This window comes from Euprymna scolopes, chromosome 16 (genome assembly GCF_053919585.1).
Source record: "Euprymna scolopes isolate OS-2025 chromosome 16, ASM5391958v1, whole genome shotgun sequence".
NCBI lineage: Eukaryota > Metazoa > Mollusca > Cephalopoda > Sepiida > Sepiolidae > Euprymna > Euprymna scolopes.
Genome location: NC_136497.1, coordinates 7,251,965 through 7,271,735, shown reverse-complemented (window position 1 = coordinate 7,271,735; position 19,771 = coordinate 7,251,965). Strand labels below are relative to the sequence as shown.

Sequence of the window (19,771 nt, the reverse complement as noted above, 5' to 3'; positions counted from 1 at the left end):
TTCTGCGCACGAGAATTATTTACATTGATATTTCAGTTCACTCCAATAGGTTCATAAGAGTAGTTGTTGATAGGAAGAAATCAGAAGATCAGGGTATTAATACTGGAGTCGCTAAAGGGTCCATCTTCAGTTCAACTCTCTTGCTGATCTGCATGAATGATCTTACAAATCACATCCTTAGATCATTCGTAGACATTTATGCTGAAGACACTTCCACCTATGGCAGCACATCAACAGCCGTGAACGACCAAGTTCTCCCTGATTCTCTCTTCTTTCATCTTGAGCACGTATACAATGGGGAAAGGGGTGACTGCTCATTTTTAATGCATCTAAAACAAAGCCTCTATTTTTACATCATTAACGCTCTGATCCACATCTGGCATCAATTGAAATGGATAGCTCTCGTCTTGGGGAATCTCTGTTTTCACAAGCTTTTGGGCTTGACCTTTCCTTCTGATCTAAAATGGAACACGTGCATCAAATCCGTTGAAAAGGTCGCTGGAAAATGGTGGATCCTTTTATCGATCCAGGAGATATTGCACTGCTGATGCAATCCTCTACCTATATAAGAGCCAGGTACGTTGAAGTATGGGGTATTGTTGCCACATCTAGGCAAGAGCTGCTAGAAACAGCTTATCCTGCCTTGACAGAGTCCAAAGTGGACTTCGTAGCCTAGTAGCGGATTACTTTTTCTCTTCCCTGCAATTTCTTTCTCACAGAAGAGACGTTGCGAGCCTGTCTTTGCTTTATCTATATTTACATGGCAAGTGTGCGTCTGAGCTCCAATCTACGCCCTCCCCCCTCGCCGAACTTAAACGAAAAGCATTCGTCTAGCTGCAAACACGATAAATAATTTTCCTCGCTGTTTATCTGTGCCTAAAGGTTAACGTAGATTCCATGAACAAAGTTTCTTTCTTAGAACTGCTCACCTGTAGAATTTTCTTCCGTTTGCTTTCTTTCCAGCTGACTACAATATGGTCGTCTTCAAGTCCAACGTAAACAAGTTCGTGATTAGTCGTTCCTCTTAAGTAATCCACTTTACCAAATTTCCACTACTAGTGATTACTATGATATTGTCCTATTGACGACTGTACACTATTTAACTCTTATCCTCGAGTGATCTCTGGGCCTAGATGACTCTTATGTAAGAAAAATATTTCAATTTATTATGTTGATGCTTTTATTTAAGGTAAGTACTCATTTTAAAAATTTTGGTCATTTATCCTGTATATAATATTTTGATTGCAGAAATTCCTCTCTGCACCAAATTGCCGTAGGTTTTCAATAACATGTGCTAGATACAAATTTATTATATCTAAACCTGCCTTATGCTACGTCGTTTTATACACATTTATTCGTTATATTTAAATCCTATATTTCATCCTAGGAGAAGCATCATCACGATCGCCTCGTTCCTCTTTTATCTCTGATTATCAAGTCCTGCCACCGCTACCACTATACACTGTGTACTATTCTTCATTTTCTTACGATGTTCGTATTTCACCACTTTTAATTGCTTATTACATACATAGACTAAATATAACCTTCCCTATTCCCTATACATAATTACTTATGCCTCCCAAGATACCTCATTTCTATTGGCGAAGGTTGGAGGATTCCATTATTCTAGAATTCCATTCTTGCCTACATTACCGAACGATTTATAATATTGAAAGATGGCTATATTATACGCACCTTCCATAAAATTAGTTCGATACCAGTTCTCGGTTAACAAATATTTTTCTGAAAACATATTTAATACATATATATCATATTATACGGTTTTTTTTGTCTTTTTTTTCAGTCGTGCGACACTACGTTATTTTTTTTTTCCTGTGTCTCGCTGAAGATAATGTCGAAAACACGGTTTTCTTCTTTTTGGTTCGAAAACAAACTACATTGCACTAACATGCAAAATACGCACGCGTGCGTGTTTTAGTGTATATATGTATACAATCGCGCGTGCGTGTTTTAGATAGATAGATAGATAGATAGATAGATAGGGTGGCCCATAAGTCACTTTACAGTTTGAAAATCAAATAACTTTTTCTTAAATGATTGTATTTAATTAATTTTTATTACACAGTTTATAGTGTGGAAATTTGTTCTGACTTAATTATAAAAGTACTTACGGCTTTGCAAAGTCGAACTCTTTCTAAGCTATTCTTTATGACAGTTCTTAACATCGGAAGTTGTAGGGAAAGAATTTCCTGCGTATGTTTGCCTTAAGTTCTTGGATGCTTCGAGGCTTATTTGCATACACTTTGTCTTTGAAATATCCCCAAAGCCAAAAGTCTAGTTCTGTTAAATTAGATGAACATGGAGGCCATTCAAAATCGGAATTTCAAGAGATTTTTCGATCCTGAAACATCACAGTTAACAACTGCATTGTTGCTCTAGCTGTATGTGCAGTTACTCCATTTTGTTTGCCACCAATATCCTGGAATGTTTACTAACTGAGGCTGAACAAATTCAATAGCATATCTTTTAAGAGGATATTGAACATTGAAATGGCGCATATAAGTTCTTTGCATTGCAACAATTGGCCGCTCATTTTCAAAGTGAAATTCAATTATCTTCCCTCGATGTTCTGTTGTACATTTATCTATGTAGAAAAGTTCCACAGATTTTATTTTATAATTCTGAAAAGAGAAATTGAAATATATTTACAGAAAAAAAGTTATTGAATTTTCTAAATGTAAAGTCACTTATGGGCCACCCCGTATATATATACATATATATATGTGTGTGTGTGTGTGTGTGTGTGTGTGTGTGTGTGTGTGTGTGTGTGTGTGTGTGTGTGTGTGTGTGTGTGTGTGTACCGTTTTCGTTTAACGAGTGGAGACTGTTATGACAAAAACTGAATCACCGTCAATTTCGAGTAAAGATCAATGTATCTACTATTATTATTATTATTATTATTATTATTATTATTATTATTATTATTATTATTATTATTATTATTATTATTATTTCCATTCGACGTAACTAACAAAAAGTTAATTTTGCACATGACAAACCTGGTATTTACGTTTGAGGATAGGAAATTCCCTCCTCACGTTGTTACTAGCCGGATCGAAATAACATCTGACGAATTGATGAGGATAGGAGACTTTTGTGAACACATAAAATCAGAAAATAACTATCCCATTAACGAAACGGCTGTAATGAAGAATACCAAGATGAAATAAACAAAAGCTACAAACACGAAAAAAATATGTCTTTGAATTTCAACAAAGTTTTGTAATATATATATATATATATATATATATATATATATATATATATATATATATATATATAAATAAATGTTTAGAGGTACACAATTTGTATATGGTTTTAAATAAAATAGTAGGCGGAAGTTTCTCGAGAGCTCTTTCGGCTATCATCTCTTCAGGAGTAAATCGATAGCAATCTAAATAGTATTGTGACGAAAATAAAGAGTTCTATTGGGGAACTTATTTAATGTGCCAACGTACGGGGACATTAATTAAATTTATTTACGTTTAAAAAACGATTAAAAATGTTGGCACAACGAGGGAGAAAAAAAAAAGCGGGAGAAAAAATTTCAAAGTTCCCCAAAGAGAAACAATGCGTTTGATGTTTCCTTTTGCCGGCACAAAGAAGGTTGACGCACCGCGATAGAGACGGCCTCCAAAATCTTTAAATGTTTTTTGGAGTCCGCTCTATGTAGCACCTCGAACCAATCTATTTTATATCTATCGGCACAGCACGGGTTGTCAACCAAATGCTGGCCAATAGCAGAGTCCAAGGCTGCAAAAGGAGGGAGACCACCGAACCCCATCCTCCCTTGTCTGATCTTCGATGGAACATGCTGGTTTATACGAGTCAAAAGGTGCTAAGATGTTCGCCCAACATAACCAGCATCGCACTGGCATTTAAACTGATATACAATATTACTATTTTTGATGTAAGGCAAACTATCCTTGCGGAAAGACGGAAAAGCAGGTCTCGTAGTATATACCACACGCAAGGTCACCGAATTGAAGCAATCGTAAATACTTCTTCGAATCTGTTTTGAAATTATATTACTCCCCTCCCCTATCCACGGTAATTTCAAATAAACCGGGAATTTCAAGGGTCCAAACTTTTTAGGGGATTTAAAATCCGCAACCTTTTTTAAAATACAATCATCAATAAGGTCAACAGGATAACCATTATTGATGAATATTTCCCTGATCTTATCGAGTTCGACATCTAATCTGTTAGGCGAACAAATCATGAGGGCTCAATGTACCAAAGTATTAATTAAGCCGACCTGTCCTTTTGTGATTTTTTCCGTTTTTGCAAATATTTATCTATCGGTGATCAGTTTGCTAAGCAAAATGCTTCCAAAGATAATAGTAAACACCTTGCTCTTCTGGTTCGCAGAAGATATGGGTGTGAACCCACTAATGGAAGCAAACATGTTTTCAATTTTTCAAAAACTGTCCTTACAGAAATTGAAAATAGAGTTTTGTCTAGGGGCTTAGATTTTTGTATCCCCCCCACGAGTTTAAATAAAGAGAGAACACTTTCTGCCATTTGAAGTTTTGTTCTCTCAACTTAGACATGATGTGCCTAATTCCCCAGAAAAAAATTGTTGGGATGAAATCTAATTTAGTTGCCTTAGCTCACCGATATAGTAACATTCCTGTCGATCATAGCGACTTTGTCTGGAACATAACGCAATTTAAGACGATGAAAGCGTTAAAATCTAATACCGGTATTTATATGTGTAAACCAGACAAAGGTGCAGGAGTGGTGATTTTTGGATAAATCGGACTACGTTGAGAAAATGGCAGTTATTCTCAATGATAGTTCGAAATTCCGTAAACTCGGCTCTGTCGAGTTGACGGATAATACTTGCAGGAACGAGGCTAAAATGCAGAGACGTTTACTTGCATTATTTAAAAAGAAGGTGTTTTGCAAGGATGTCTATGACAGGATCAGGCCCTCTGGGTCATAACGTCCCAGAATGTATGGTCTCCCCAAAATCCACAAACAAGGTGTTCCACTGAGACCTATTTTATCAATGGTTGGTTCAGCACAACATTCTTTGGCTCAGTGGCTTGTAGAAATTCTGCAACCTGTGCGCGAGCTATACACCACGCATTGTATCCCAGATTCTTTTCGGTTCGTTGATTGTGTACGTGGGTTGGATTCTAATGCAGAGACGTCTTTCATGTGCTCATTTGATGTCTCTAGTCTTTTCACCAACATACCGTTGGATGAGACTATACGCATATGTGCCGACGCTTTATATGATGGCCGCCTGACTGCTCCACAGTTTTCTAAAGAGATTCTTATTGAACTCATTTTAATGTGTACGAAATCCGTGGAATTTAGTTTTTGTGATATTATGTACTGTCAGGTTGACGGGGTTTCAATTGGGAGTCCGTTGGCTCCAACTTTAGCGGATATTTTCGTCGGGTACTATGAATCCGTTATGTTTAATTCTATATCTAAACCCACTGCATATTTCAGATATGTTGACGACACTTTTGCTATTTTTCCTTCGCAAAGTGAAGCGTCGATATTTTTTAATAGGTTGAATTCTTTACATGGGGCTCTTAAGTTCACTATGGAAAGTGAGAAGGACAATTCGTTTCCTTTCTTGGATGTTCTTGTCGAACGCTCAAGGGGGGGGGGCTTTCTCACTACAATTTATAGAAAGCTGACATTTACTGGCCTATATGTGAACTGGTTGTCTTTTGTACCTAAATCACGTAAGGTCGGCTTAATTAGAGCCCTCATGATTTGTTCGTCTAACATATTAGATGTCGAACTCGATAAGATCAGGGAAATATTCATCAATAATGGTTATCCTGTTGACCTTATTGATGATTGTATTTTCAAAAAGGTTGCGGATTTTAAATCCCCTAAAAAGTTTGGACCCTTGAAATTCCCGGTTTATTTGAAATTACCGTGGATAGGGGAGGGGAGTAATATAATTTCAAAACAGATTCGAAGAAGTATTTACGATTGCTTCAATTCGGTGACCTTGCGTGTGGTATATACTACGAGACCTGCTTTTCCGTCTTTCCGCAAGGATAGTTTGCCTTACATCAAAAATAGTAATATTGTATATCAGTTTAAATGCCAGTGCGATGCTGGTTATGTTGGGCGAACATCTTAGCACCTTTTGACTCGTATAAACCAGCATGTTCCATCGAAGATCAGACAAGGGAGGATGGGGTTCGGTGGTCTCCCTCCTTTTGCAGCCTTGGACTCTGCTATTGGCCAGCATTTGGTTGACAACCCGTGCTGTGCCGATAGATATAAAATAGATTGGTTCGAGGTGCTACATAGAGCGGACTCCAAAAAACATTTAAAGATTTTGGAGGCCGTCTCTATCGCGGTGCGTCAACCTTCTTTGTGCCGGCAAAAGGAAACATCAAACGCATTGTTTCTCTTTGGGGAACTTTGAAATTTTTTCTCCCGCTTTTTTTTTTCTCCCTCGTTGTGCCAACATTTTTAATCGTTTTTTAAACGTAAATAAATTTAATTAATGTCCCCGTACGTTGGCACATTAAATAAGTTCCCCAATAGAACTCTTTATTTTCGTCACAATACTATTTAGATTGCTATCGATTTACTCCTGAAGAGATGATAGCCGAAAGAGCTCTCGAGAAACTTCCGCCTACTATTTTATTTAAAACCATATATATATATATATATATATATATATATATATATATATATATATATATATATATATATATACGCGCTCATACGCACACTCAAACATGCACACACACACAAACACACACACGCACACAGAGACACAAAAAAATTAACATTAACAAAACACAATTTTTTATTGTAAGATTGAGTTTTTTGTTAATACATTACTTGATTCGATTTTAAAACCGTTTTTTTAACATTCTCTTTAAAGCAAAGAAATCGTTATGTTATTAATTAATTATTTTGTACATTAAATCGAGTTCATTTTACATTGCCGCCCCCTCTATCAAAATAGATCGGCATAATGTGGGTGCTCATTTTACGTTAAGTTATTACAGGAAAGTGATCCACACATTTTAAAACTAACATTTCCTTATGTCTTGGAAACTACGCGTTGGCTGTAATTGAAAACATTTTTTTGTTTTTTTTTTCGATTTTAGCGACACTGAAAACTAAGGAAAGTGGTAATGTCAAATTATTTTTCTCGATCGTGGAAATGTCTACTTTTCGCCAACTTCCAAGATAAAAAATATAAAATTCCCCCATAAAGAAATTTTTTCAAAATGCAGCAATATTTATGTTCAAGATCGGAAACTATCGGTCGAAAATCTTACACACATGTGGGTGTGTGTATTTACAAAGTTAACCTATTCGGTCGACAAGACTTACACACCAGTGTGTGTCTTTGTGTGTGTCTGTGTGTGCACGCGCTCGTGTGTTCGCTTGTGTGCGCATATATATATATATATATATATATATATATATATATATATATAAGTACTTCATTTAATCACATAAAATTAATATACGAAAGTATAAATTTATGCGTAAAAAAAAACTAACCTAGATTTAAAACAGGTCAAGACATCAGATATCCAGGCTAGATAGAGCACACACAAATAATCAGGTCAACCAGAGGTCAAATGGGCCTTTGTCCTGTAAGTGCATGTTCATTAGCTGATAGGAAGGACGCGGTGGATACTAGAAAGCTGATTAGCTAACTAAAATCTCAATAGAAGGTGCGTATATATAAACTACAGACAACCACAAAATTCGCGCATAAGCCTGAAGAATCCTAGAGTCGATGAAACGCGGAATATCCACTGTAGCTTAATCCCCATATATTTTATAAATTACTATATATATATATATATATATATATATATATATATATATATATATATATATATATATATATATATATACATATATTTCTATTAACTGTTCAAAGTCATCTACTATCATCTTCTTAATATATTTAATTGTTTGTAAAAGGAAATCAAATATTTTATGTCCTTTTCAGCAAAGACAATATAAAAGAAAGCATCTGTATCATTATTCTATTCCTTCAAAGTTGTGTCTGATCGTCTATTCATGTATTCTATCTATTTATATCTAATATGACGTCAGCTTAATTTTCTATATTTATTATAATGGAAGCGGATATCCCGATTTCCGACATCATTATTAGTTATTAGAAACTCTCATAGGATTTAGCCTAAGAGTATAACGAACCGAGCTAAAGAACTTGAATACGTTACATCGGGCGGATTTTCCATGCGGCTAACTACTCAACTATCGGCACTCCTCGCGGGAACGGGTGAAATTGAAAGACAGGTCTCAGACAGCCAGGAATAAACAAGAAATAAGAAAGCAACGAAGGTGAATGTTGTTGGAGAACTGAATGGCAGCATCTGTTTATTCGGCTGAATTCGCTTTTGTCATGCTCGCTGGAATGAATTCCTATAGTTCGTGTCTCTCAATCGAAGATTTGGTCGGTTTTTAGCATGAAAGCAGTTAGGAAAACGTGTCTTTTATTTAGGCCTGTTGCTCGTGTGGAAGGGAGAACAAATAATATAAAAAAATACCTAAAAAGAAATAAGATTATCTTGAAGGAAGGAACCAAAACTTTTTGTTTTTAATTTATGCTCATCTCATTCTTTATTCTATCGATTTTGGTTTATTTATTTATTACTAGGTGGCAGGGGTAAGGAGGGGTTTCGATTATTTTTATCGTACAAGATTTTCTTCTTTTTTTTTCCTTTTTATTAACTTTTGGAATTTATCATTTGCAATAAAAACATATTTAAAAAGAATTTGTCGAAAATCTCCCCCCTCCACCTGTGCTGCGAATGCTAAATCAAATCAAAGGTTGAAAGTTTCGTTAAAATTCAAATAACATGCATTACATTGTATTTTCTTTCTTGTTCTTGATTATCATTGAGTTTTCAAAGGCGTCAGTATCAGTAATCGCTCGCGAGAATAAAATATATAGTGTTCCTTACTGCCATCAAGTTGCCTCGGCTTCTGAGTACATTTCGCTTCTTGCATTTTTAGGTAACACAACAGCAATTCACTAATGATTTATCGCTAATAACATCCGTTTTATTTATCTGTAATTTAAGCTCAATAAGGCAACACCTGGGGTTCTATTTATCCCTCTATTATGGAATTGGACATCTGGATGGTGATTATCCTCCTCGGTCTTCCCATCCTCTCTGACATGTCAGGATCATTTTCTATGTTATTAATTTTGGTTAATAATACTCTGTTTTTCTTGACATTTTTACTTCTATTGTTCTGTGTATTATCATCATCATTGATAACAATAATAATAATAATAATAATAATAATAATAATAATATTAATAATAATATTGATAATAATAATAATAACAATAACATTAATAGCATTAACAATATTAGTTGTAGTAGTAGTAGAAAAGGAGTAATAGTAGTAGAAATAGTAGAAGTACCAAAAACACAATATTGTTTCTGCATCTCCAAATATTTTATTACGAAACTAAATCCCACCATAATGGGTTTCGTTTCATATGCATACAAGTCAGCCATTTATTCGCTTGTTAAATTGTAAATTAAAAAGACCACCCCTCCCCATCGGTTTTTGTCAATAAATAATCTATGACGATGCAATGTGTGAGAACTCTTAGTTTTTAAAATAATAATAGTAATAATAATAATAATAATAGTAATAAAAAAAATATAATAATAATGAATGATAATAAATAATGATAAATAAATATAATTAGCAATAATAATAATTAATGATCCTAAAAAAATCATTGTAATAATAATAATAATAATAATAATAATAATAATAACAATAATAATATAAAAATAATAATTGTCATAATAACAAAAATAATAAATATAAATAATAATAAAACGAATATTAAATAATAAAAATAATTAATAAAAAATAATAGTTAATAATGGTGAGTATTGATATAAATAATAAATGATAATAGTAGATAAAGATAACAAATAAATGATAAATAATAAATATAAATGACCATTGAAAATTATGATGACAATTTTTTTTTTACACAGTGATCACCACTTATCAAGGTCCGGAAGCCACTCAGGGATAAGGGTTATTGCAAGTACATTACGTTAGTGTGGATATTTAATGAAGTGTTTACTTAAGGGGGCGGTTCATTAGGAATTTGTTAACGTTTGACTTGAACACATCCAAATTGTAGTCAGGTGGGAAGCAGGCAGACGGAACAGAGTTCCACAGGGGTGCAGTTCTAAGAAAGAAGCTTTGTTCATGGAATCCGCGTTTTGATTTAGGCACAGATATAGAGTGGGGGAAAATTTTGACAGTGGATTCAGCTAGACAGGTGTTTTTCGTGAAAGATTCTCGAGGGGGGACCAGAGATTTGAGTTCAGACGAGCACCTGCCATGGAAATAAAGATAAAACAAGGATAGGCTCGCAACGTCTCTTCTGTGGGTGAGAGGTTGCAGGATAGGGAAAAGGGCATCCCCCACTAAGCCACGAAGTCTATTTTGTACTCTGTCAAGGCAGGATAGGCTGTTTTAGCAGCTCCTGCCCAGATATGGCAACAGTATTCCATCCTTGGACGTACTTGGATTTTATATAGATAGAGAATTGCATCAGTAGTGAGATATCTTCTGGAGCGGTAGAAGGATCCCACCATCTTTCCAGCGACCTTGGCAACAGACTTGATGTACGTGTTCCATTTCAGATCAGGAGTAAAGGTCAAACCCAGAAGCTTGTCAAAACATGGGGCCTCAACATGACGAGAGCAATCCATCACAATTGATGCCAGATAAGGATCAGAGCGTTTATGATGTAGAGATAGGAGCTTGGTCTTAGATGCATTAAAGGTAACCAGCCACCTCTTTCCCCACTGTACCAAGCGCTCAAGACTAGAGGAGAGAGAATCAGAGAGAACATTATCATTTACGGCCTTCGATGTGTTGCCATAGATGGCCGTGTTATCAGCATAGATGTCAACGAATGATTTAAGTATGTGTTTTGGGATATCATTGATGTAGATCAGGAAGAGAGTTGGGCCCAGGATTGACCCCTGGAGGACTCCAGCATTAATACTGTGAGCCTCTGATTTCTGCCTATCAACCACTACTCTTATGAACCTATCAGAGAGAAATGATTTAATGACTGAGAAAACATTTCCAGGTATACCGTAGCTGGAAATCTTGTGAAGTAGACCCTTATGCCATACCTTGGCGAAGGCCTTTGATATGTCAAGAGCAATTGCCCTAGAAAGGAAGCCTTTGTCAAGAGATTCACTAATCCTGTGGGATATAACCGTCAGCACATCTGCGTTAGATCTTGCAGAGCGGAAACCATATTGTGTGTCACTAAGAAGGTTATTCCTGCTGAGGTGGCTGACTATTTCTCTATTTAATATGGATTCCAGCAACTTACTCATAACACACAGTAGACTTATTGGTCTGTACTGAGAGGGAGATGACTTATCACCTGAATTCTTAAATACAGGGCAAACTGATGAGGTCTTCCAGGGAGTCGGAAAGCACTTCTCCTTAAGGCAGCGCTAAAATAGTTTCGTAAGTATGGGAGCAAGTTCTGGTTGAAGCTTTTTTAACACTATAATTGGGATGCCATCAGGGCCAGTTGCTTTACTGGAATCTAGGTTCTTGATTAGCTTGGCGAACTCATGCACGGATATTTGTATGTTACCTAGCTTGTTCTGTGTTATAGGAGGAAATATGGGGAGTTGATGGTCTTCGTCGCATAGGGTAGAATTAGCTCAAAGTTCTTGGCAAATAGTCTGGCCTTTTCTGATGCTGACGAGATGACCTCAGGTCCATTGATAATAGTTGGGACACTTCTGTTCAAGATCCTGTTTGCTATTTGCCAGAACTGGTGGGAAACAAGCCGCTGCTCAGCTACTTTGGATTTAACAGACTGAGCATATAGCTCTCTTGCATGTTTTTTATTTCTCTAGAAAGTCAAGAAAGCAGCTTTAGTCTCAGTGCATCTATTACGTTGGTAGCTATGGAAAAAGTGATTTCTGCGCGCGATGGCAGCAGCACATGCAGGGGAGAACCATGGCTGGCTAATAGGTCTTTGTTGGAATTTTTTGGATGGTATTAATCGGGCTATGCCTATAATAAACCATTCGATCAGGTCTGATACTATAGAGGACACATCCTTTTTAAACATGGAATGCAGAGGTAGATCAGATATGAATGTACGGAAGCTATCCCAGTCAGCCATAGAGTATCGATATACAGTACGGTGGTGAGGTACGTCTGAAGACTTATTACATTTTGTTTTTATCTTAACTGCTACAACAGAGTGGTCAGAGGATCCCAGAGGAGATAGAACGGAACATGAACACAGCTCAGGGGAGGTTGTGAGGAAAAGTTGCATATTGACCGGGTGTATCGGGCACACGGGTGGGTTCGTGAACAATCTGAGTGAGGTCATAGGGAATGGCAAAATCATGACAAAACATCCCCTCGTCATCAGTTTTGTAAATGATCAATATATATATATATATATATATATATATATATATATATATATATATATATATATATTAGTATGTACGGTAATATAAATTAGTTAATGACGTTGCAAAATAAGTGGGACTTTTTCTGTAAATGCTCATTAAGACATAAGGCAGTAGTCGAAAGAAAATGAATGGATTACCAAGAGAGAAATGGGGAATATAATCAGTAAATCTATATATATAAAAGCGAAAATTTATGTATGTATGTATGTTTGTGTGTCTGCTAAAAACTAGCGACAGACACAACAAAAATTCACGAACTTGGTCTCATATGAATGCCCACTTTCCGGACGACAAATATCCAAAAATTGGCCCATCAGAAGTCAAATATCCAAAAATTGGACCATCAGAAGTCCGTCAACTGATCGATTTTCTGCAGGTGGGCCCAAAAAAGTTACATTTTAATGTTAAACATTACATATTTTTAAATCGATTTATAACTGCCCAAAAAAATACGGCCGCCAACTCTTCTACATAAAGTATACACGCGGCCGTTTATTTTGGGTCAACTTGTATTAAAAACCCGCTGAGTAATGTCACGTGATCTTGACGTCAGCAACCTCTAATGGCGGTCTTAATTTAAAATTTAAAAATGTTGTTATCGGTGAAAAAAAATCAATTAAAGCTAAACTATGAACTTCTACGCTATGGCAACGTTACCAAAGTTATTACCACATTCAAAATAGGTAGATACGATAGTTAAACGAAAAATAAAGCCAAGCCAAACATGTGAATTAAAAAAAATACGCTTACAAAAAATATTAACGATCGAAGTTTTTTTTTTTAAATAAAAACAGCCAGACGCCATTTTCCAGTCTTTAGAGTAAGGCAGACGAAGTGAGAGAGAGAGAGAGAGAGAGTAAGAGAGAGAGTGAGAGAGAGACCCAAACAGAGAGAGAGAGAGAGAGATGTCTAGACAGAAAACGAGAAAAACATTAACTTTTTCACCCCGAAATCGACAATTTTCGACAGGGGGGAGGGTCAACAACGCATGCGTCAGATGACATCATGACGTCGTGACCTGATTTACTTTAAATAGTTGATAAACCAAACAAACTTTAAAGACGTCGCTTTAGCTCAGGTAGTTAAGGTTCATTATCTAATCGTTTTGGGTTCGAATCGTGGTGTGAGATGTTTTTTTGTTTTTTGTTTTTTTTTGTTTCGATTTTTTTAATTTAAATATTGAACCCTGTATTATTTAAGCCATTTTTCACGTAACGTTCGTTTATTTTTCTATTTGAATCGTTCGTTTGCCTTACGTTATTTTTTTTGTTTTACCCCCCCCCCGCTTAATTAAAACGTTGTTTTCTATTCTTACTTCGCTTATAACAATGCTTACATCGTCATAGTCGTCGTCGTAACGCTCGACGACTTTCAAACATCTTTCACTTCTGGCTGGCTGATTTTATTTTCAAACTTCGCCTCAGGGGTTCGACTTCGATCCTACTTCCCCCCCCCGGCTTCTTTTTTATTTAACACCACACACCCCTACAAACACCCGGGCAACGCCGGGTACCCCACGCTAGTTATAAATAATGTCTAATCTGAACAATGAAAACATATTTTCAACCATAACTTAATCCCAGAACTTAGATATTGTATGCATTTTTTTATATCAAAGTGCACACCTGTGGAACTGTCTTCCGTTTTCTTGCTTTCCAGCTGACTACAGTCTAATTGTCCTCAAGTCCAAAGTAAACAAGTTCTTGCTGAGCCATTCCACTTAAGTTAACAACTTTATCGAATTTCCATTGCTAAAGATTACTATATTGTCCAATTGACTACTGTACCCTCTTAACCCTTATCCTTGAGTGGTTTATGTGCCTTGATAAGTGGTGATGCCTATGTAAAAACAATACCCTCGTATAATATAACAATAGATAATTAATATAAATGACTACTTTTGTATATACTATATTCGCACTTCAAAATTTGTTTAAGTCTTGAAACAAAGGTACCCTATATCTTTACAAAACCACAATCTTCCAGTGCATGGAATATTATTGCTACATCTGGGATAGTACACTTACCATTAGTCTCTCGCTTTTTGACAGTGTACAAAAATGATTCGCCAAACTAATAGATCCCACACTATCAGCCATGCTCCAATCCCTGCCCCATCGTCATAATTCTTCATCCCTGTAGCTATCTTATAAATATTTTAATGGAATATGCTCTGATGACTTCCTTGCAAATTTGCCCCCTCTCGACGTACATATTCCTAAGCCAACAAAAAGCAAAATCTTATCCCTTCGCTGTTGGGGTCTCTCGACGCTGGAAAACCTTTTTATTCTAATTGTTTCTTCGTTCGTTAGACTTTTGATGTCTCTCCTTCATTCTTGTTTCTCTGACTGTACTAACATTCTGAAGTTTAAATGTAACGCGAACAGACATTTCGCTGCAAAACTATCCGGACTTTCGGGTCAAGAGATCACATTCTGATGCTACACTTCAGGTTTTTCGTCCTCTGTCAGTGGAGAAGAAATCCCTCATGACGTAATTTATTTTAGTTTTGTTTCTATCGAGAGTGTCGCTTTTTGCTGAGCTGAATTTTCCCGATATTAAAGACCGACGTTGTGTCTAACTCTGCCTTCCTGGGGAGGCAAGTAAATAGGTCGGTTGGTTGGTTGGTTGGTTGGTTGGTTGGTTGGTTGGTTGGTTAGTTTTGTTTTATGACATATCAACCCTTTTCAGGTTATTTAATGCCGAATCCAATGATTTTGAAGAACAATTTTTAATGTAATATATTTGTTTGTTTTTTTTCAAGTCGGTTTCTATTTAACCCATAGTTGGGACTCTAACAAGTACAACCATCCGGTTCAGAATGGACCTGGGAACAATGGCCATTAAGGGATGGCTCCACACTCCCCAAAGCCCGCAAACTGGGACTTCACCGTCGGATATAGTTTAAGATCATATCCACGACCACAAGTCAATAGGAATCCTGTTAGACATGATCTCAAATAGTAGCCTCTCACATCTAAGTAACAATAAAAATTGTTTTAAAAAACTGATGAATCGTCATTATCTACTAAACTTAAATTTAATATATGTATAGTATTGTGTTCTTATTGGCTCCAGAATATAGGACATGCGTGGATTTTTGGCGCCTCTTTTGTATAAAAGAACCAACTATTGTTTGATCACTTTGATGTTTTAAGTTTTAATCGTTTTGTTTGTGAGACACGGAAACGAAGAGGAACCGGTTAAAATGACGACGAGTTGTGGGCGATGATGATAAATGATGTGAACGTTTTTTTTCCTTCTTTGTTCCGATCATCCAATTTTAATTAATCCGTTCGTGCTAATTTCGACAAACAATCAGCTTGAATTAATCTGTATCACATGACTCTGGCTAAATTATTGATTGGCGCTTCACACCTACACCATCTTGTAGAAAATCGCCCGAGTTTATGTTCCTTTTTACTTCCCGAAGTCTTTCGATTAACTCGTCTTCTGGGTAGCAGTAATTAATCATATAAAAAGCAGATTATTCATATTATTTTTACATTTTCGTTTCTATTAAAAACGTTGTCTAATCATTTGATTTATACATTGGTTACACGTAGATCTGCCAATCAAACTTCTCGTAGATTTTTCATCATGGATAAACAAGGCTAAATACATTTAGTTTAAACGAGTTGCTCGGTCTTATTTTTTTTTTACATAGGCATCACCACATTATCAAGGCCAAGAGGCCACTCAAGGATAAGGGTTAAAGAGTGTACAGTAGAAATTGGACAATATAGTAATCGTTAGTAATGAAAATTTTGGTAAATTTGATAACTTATATGGAACGGCTCATCAAGAACTTATTTACGTTAGACTTGAAGACAACCATATTGTAGTCAGCCGAAAAGCAGGAAAACGGAAGACAATTCCACAGGCGTGCAGTTCTAATAAAAAAAGCTTTGTTCATGGAATCTACGTTTAGGTTTAGGCACAGATAAAGAGTGGGGGGAATTATTGACAGTGTTTACAGCTAGACGAGTGTTTCTTGTGAAAGTTTGGCGAGGGGGGACCATAGATTGAATCTCAGTTGAACACTTTCCATTAAAATAACGATAAAGCAGAGACAAACTCGCAACATCTCTTCTGTGAGATAGAGGTTGCAAGGAAGAGAAAAGGACATCTCCTACGAGGCTATGAAGTCTATTTTGAACTCTATCAAGGCAGGTCAAGTCCTTTCTAGCAGCTCCTGCCCAGATGTGGCAACAGTATTCCATCCTTGGACGTACCTGGCTCTTATATAAATAGAGAATAGCATCAGCAGTGAGATATCTACCGGATCGATAGAAAGATCCCACCATTTTTCCAGCGGCCTTGGCAACAGATGTGATGTACGTGTTCCATTTAAGATCAGGAGTAATGGTCAAGCCAAGAAGCTTGTCAAAACTAGAGGCCTCCTGAAGACGAGAGCCATTCATTTCAATTGATGCCAGATGTGGATCAGAATGTTGATGATGTAAAGAGAGAAGCTTGGTTTTAGATGCATTAAAAGTAACCAGCCACTCCTTACCCCAGTGTACTATGTGCTCAAGATCAGAGGAGAGAGAATTGGAGAAAACTTGGTCGTTTACTGTCTTAGATGTGCTACCATAAATGGTAGTGTAGTCAGCATAAATGTCTACAAATGATGTAAGGATGTGATTTGGAAGATAATTAATGTAGATCAAGAAAAGAGTTGGACCGAGGATGGACCCCTGAGGTACACTGGCATTAATACTGTGAGCTTCTGAGTTTTGCCCCTCAACTACTACTCTTATGAATCTATCAGAAAGAAACGATTTAATAATTGAGAAGACATTCCAGCAATACCATAGCTAGAGATCTTATGAAGTAAACCTTTATGCCATACCCTATCAAAGGCCTTAGATATGTCAAGAGCAATTGCCCTAGAAAGGTTGCCTCCATAAAGAGATTTGCTAGTCCTATGAGATATAACAGTAAACTCATCTGCTGTAGATCTAGCAGAACGGAAACCATATTGAGTGTCACTAAGAAGGTTATTTTTGTTGAGATGGTTGATTACTTCTGTATTTAACACGGATTCCAGCAACTTACTCATGACGCACAGGAGACTTATTGGCCTGTACTGAGAGGGGGATGAGCGATCACCTGAATTTTTAAATACAGGGCATACTGATGAGATTTTCCAGGGAGCTGGGAAACTATTCTCCTTAAGACAACGTTTAAACAGTTTTGTAAGTATGGGCGCTAGTTCAGGTTGAAGTTTTTTGAGTACTATAATTGGAATACCGTCAGGGCCAGTTGCTTTACTGGAATCAAGATTTTTGATTAGCTTGGCAACATCACGTACAGATATACGTATATTACATAGCGTGTTTTCTGATACAGGAGGAAATAATAGGAGTTGGCGGCCTTGATCGCAAAGGGTAGAATTAGCTGCAAATTTCTTGACAAAGAGTTTTGCTTTGTCTGATGCTGACGAGATTACCTCAGGTCCATTGATAATAGTTGGGATGGAGCACACGCTTCTGTTCAGGATTCTGTTTGCTATTTGCCAAAACTGGTGGGAACCAAGCCGCTGTTCAGCTACTTTGGACTTAACAGATTTAGCATACAAATATCTTGCATTTTTTATTACTTTCTTACAATGGTTGCTGGCAGTCCTGAAAGCGGCTTTAGTTTCCATACATCTATTACGTTGGAAACAGTGGAAAAAGTGATTTCTGTGCGCAATGGCAGCAGCACATTCTGGAGAGAACCATGGCTGGCTGTTAGGTTTTTGCTGAAACTTTTTTGAGGGTATGAAACGGTCAATACCTACAATTAACCATTCCGTCAGGTCTAATACTATAGAGGACACATCCTTTTTAAACATGGAATGCAGAGGTAGATCAGATATAAATGTACGGAAGCTATCCCAGTCAGCCTTAGTGTATCGATATACTGTACGATGGAGAGGTACGTCTGGGGACTTATTACATTTCATTTTTATCTTAATTGACACAACAGAGTAATCGGAAGATCCAAGAGGCGACAGAACAGAAACTGAACATAGTTCAGGGCAAGTTGTGAGAAAAAGGTCTAGTAGGCTCGCATACTGGCTGTCATTGTCGGGCACACGGGTGGGTTGGTGAACAATCTGAGTGAGGTCATAGGCAATGGAGAAATCATGACAGAACCTCCCCTCATCATCGGTCTTGTTAGAGTGGGTCAATCATTCGACGTTGTGAACATTGAAGTCACCACATACGTGTATGTTAGCTGAAGGATAAGTAGATAGGACTTGGTCAATTTTCTCAGATATGCTTTGAAAGATAGTAACTCCGCTGTTATGGGGGCGATAGAGAGTAAATATAAATACCGTAGTGTGAGCGAAAGCAACCCGGAAGCACATATAGGGTAAGTTAGAATCTTCCCTGGAGATGTCCCTACCACATGGAAAGTTATCCCTAATATAGGCACATATTCCATGCCCATAGCGATCTTGGGGGTCAGATTTAGAAGTTAAGTTAGAGTATCCTTTAATTGCGAACTCTTCTAGGGAAATAGCCTGTCCAATGCCAGTTTCACTTAAAAATAAAAGGTCTGGTTTAGTCTCCTGTAATTGGGTTTCAACCTCTGGAAGGTTAGAACGTAGACCCCTGATGTTGGAGAAGGAGACATGGTAGTAGGGGTCTACGTTGGAAGTAGGAGAACCGGGTTTAATCGTGTATTTTTCTTGAAACTTGTCAGTATGAAATTTTGGAATTTGTGGACTAGGTCGTCAGATTTACTTAGAGCAGGACAGAGAGGGGAAACTAAGAGAGGAAAAAGAAACGAAGAATTTTTTTTTATTATTTGTAGTTAATGATAAGGTAAACCCGTAACAATTACCCACTAGTATGGCATCGAGAGGCCCCACCAGAAGCTATTGCATGGTCCAGAATCCATTCACCAAATGGCAATACAGCAGCCCCAGTACTTTCCACCTGCTGATAGGACAGCATCCTTAGTGGTTAATCCAAGGTTCGGGTCCCTGACTATCAGGCAGATAACGTCAGCCCAGACAAAACGTTTACCTCCAGCACCCTTACTAGTGACATGGCTACAAGGATAGACATAGAAACAGAAAATTTCCGCAATCTCTGCCAACTGTTCGCGCAAAATACTGCCAACCTAGAAAACAGCTTTTTCTTCTCCCTTTGTCAGATGTTATAATACATTTATGTGCAGATTTCGTATTTATGCTTAAAGAGTCAACTCCTTATTGATTATTATATTGTGGCCAATATATAGTAATATTTTTT

The 19,771-nt window shown here is 36.9% G+C and overlaps 1 long non-coding RNA gene across 1 annotated transcript in view; it reads right to left on the bottom strand.

Moving 5' to 3' along the window:
* LOC145296241 (uncharacterized) overlaps positions 1 to 19,771 on the bottom strand; it is a 513,786-nt gene that overhangs the window by 365,578 nt on the left and 128,437 nt on the right. The window lies entirely within an intron of this gene.